The sequence below is a fragment of the Octopus sinensis genome, linkage group LG3 (assembly GCF_006345805.1).
Source record: "Octopus sinensis linkage group LG3, ASM634580v1, whole genome shotgun sequence".
NCBI classification, from domain to species: domain Eukaryota; kingdom Metazoa; phylum Mollusca; class Cephalopoda; order Octopoda; family Octopodidae; genus Octopus; species Octopus sinensis.
In genome coordinates, this window is record NC_042999.1 from 143074491 (window position 1) to 143076990 (window position 2500).

The window sequence follows — 2500 nt, forward strand, 5'->3', positions numbered from 1 at the left end:
GCTGTCACTAGTTCGGCTCCAGCGTGTTTCGAAGACACGCCCAATTAAATTTAATTGGGCTAATCTGCCAAAAAGTACGTCGAAACAATGCATTGTCCAAGGATGATTAGGGTAAATGTTTTAATTTTCCTTTGATTTCTGAATTACTACTATTTAGCGGTTTGAGTCTTGGCTGCTCTTTCTAGTGAGTCGAATGGCCTATCAGGGCCATTCCTTAATATTGTTGAAATTATATATATATAGTCTGTGATTATTTTCTCTTTCTCACTGGACCGCTGGTGGCGAAAAAAATTTCTATTCAATTTTTTGCTACCCTTATATTGATGAATATATATATATATATATATATATATATATATATATTATATATATATATATATATATATAATAATGAAGATGAACGTCTGCGTGTCTGTCTAACTGTCGATTTATAGAAAAAAAGGCTATAGCATCCACATAAAAACTAAAAGTTAATTCTTGTGTAAATTTTTCCGAGGAAGACAATGGAAGTGGTTCCGAGTCTCTAGGTGCACCCCAATGGAGCGACGGGCCTTTCCCCACAATGTTACACATAGCGCAGTCTCCACTAAAAAAAAAGATGCCCGGTCTAAGGGAAATAACATACATACAAACATGCAAACATGCACACACAAACACATAAATATGCAGAATATATATGTACACACACGCATACATACATATATGCGCGCACACACACACACATGCACGCACATACATACATACACATACATACATACATACATACATACATACATACATACATACATACATACATACATACATACATACGTTGCAAGAAGCAACGAAAATTTTAGAAAAAAAAATGAGTGGAAATCGAACTGGTGAGTGTTAATAAGGCATCAAAACAGAATGATTTTCCCCAGACACAACAAAACTAAATGAAAGTTCTGGGAAAACTAAAAGAGGAAAATTATTCATGGTCTATTTTTCACGTTTAACGCTGTTTGATCTTCAGTTATCTCTTTTATTATTCTGTGTAAGAAGTATGGTACTCACAGAGATAGATTGTTACTACTAAATTTGTGTGTGCACTTTAATAGCATTATTATATTGTTTTTATTCGTTTTATATATATATTTATATCTTCGATCCACCGGGCTATTCGTCTAAGAAAAGCTATTTGTATTTTTTCTTGATGCAATACTTAAGTTCAATAATTTATAGCACATATGTTTTTAGTTTCCCCCTAATTTTTACATACTTACTTTGTACTACAAGCCATCGGCTAGTGGGAGTTATGCTGCACTCCCGCCTTGTGATTTACTTTAATGGGTATTTTCAAGTAGCCCTTGGTCTAGCAAGTCAGAAAATTGATGTTGTCAGCAAAAAAACTGGGATGGAAAATACCCACCGATGGACTTTTTGACCACGCTCACTTTTACAGCTGGAAGCAGAAAATTAGAGGCATGGAAAATTCAAACAGCTCTAACTTTGCAACTCTTCGCGAAAATATTTCGAATGACCACTTAAAATGATTGCCTGGTCAAGATTTAAAAGTTCATGTAAATGATAAGTAAATTTATTCTGTTAAAGGTCACCAGAAGTCAAGAGGTCACGAACTTTGATCTTTACCTATAATATCTCACATTCACAGGTTCTATTTATCACCAAAATCATATAAGTTTTTTTTTTTAATTGAAAATTAATCAAAACGAAGGTTTACATGTGTTTTTTAATACCAGAAGTAAAAAAAAAATTGAAAAGAAGTAGTCTCGAGAGAGTGTATTTTTTTAAAAAGGAAATTTGCTCTCAACTTGGACGAGTGAGGTGTCTGCTGACATTCTCACTGGACATGAGATGGTACTGATATGTGAAGGAAAAGCTTGCCAGTCGACATCGAATAGACATAACTCATTCTGTCAATAAATACACTTTCTCGAATCTACACAGGAAGAAACTGACACTCGTATGATCCTATATGGCATGTATGCTAAAGAACGGGGATGCAAACCCGTTCGCGTGAGGAGTCCCGATTCTGATATATTTTTCGTCTTACTTCATCATGCTAGATTCCTGGAAGGATTTCAAATTCTGTTTGAAACTGGAAAGAGAAACACACAACACCTTATCAATGTGACCAAACTGGCTATGTTTTCCACGCCTGTTTTCCACGTTCTGCATTGCTTGGTTATCATGCTTTCACCGGGTGTGATAGTACGAGTGCATTCAAGGAGAAGGTGAAAGTGATGGGACTGAAAGTCGTTGAAACAAATGAATTATTCCAGAAAGCACTCTCCAAGATAGGGGAGTCTTGTGAAGTCGACAAGGAGGTGATGAATCAACTGGAGAGGTTCACATGTGTGCTGTATGGTAACAAAAGGACATAAAAAGTGAATACATTGTGGTTCACAACCTTGCAAGCAAAGTGCAGTAGGAAGGATGATTTCACAAAATCTAAGCAATTCGATCTCGCTTTACTACCCCCATGTAGAAATGTCCTCGAGCAACATGTTCGTCG

At 35.8% G+C, this 2500-nt stretch overlaps 1 protein-coding gene across 2 annotated transcripts in view; it reads right to left on the reverse strand.

The window, feature by feature from the left end:
- Window positions 1-2500, reverse strand: part of LOC115209650 (heparan sulfate glucosamine 3-O-sulfotransferase 1-like) — a 45588-nt gene that overhangs the window by 5838 nt on the left and 37250 nt on the right. The window lies entirely within an intron of this gene.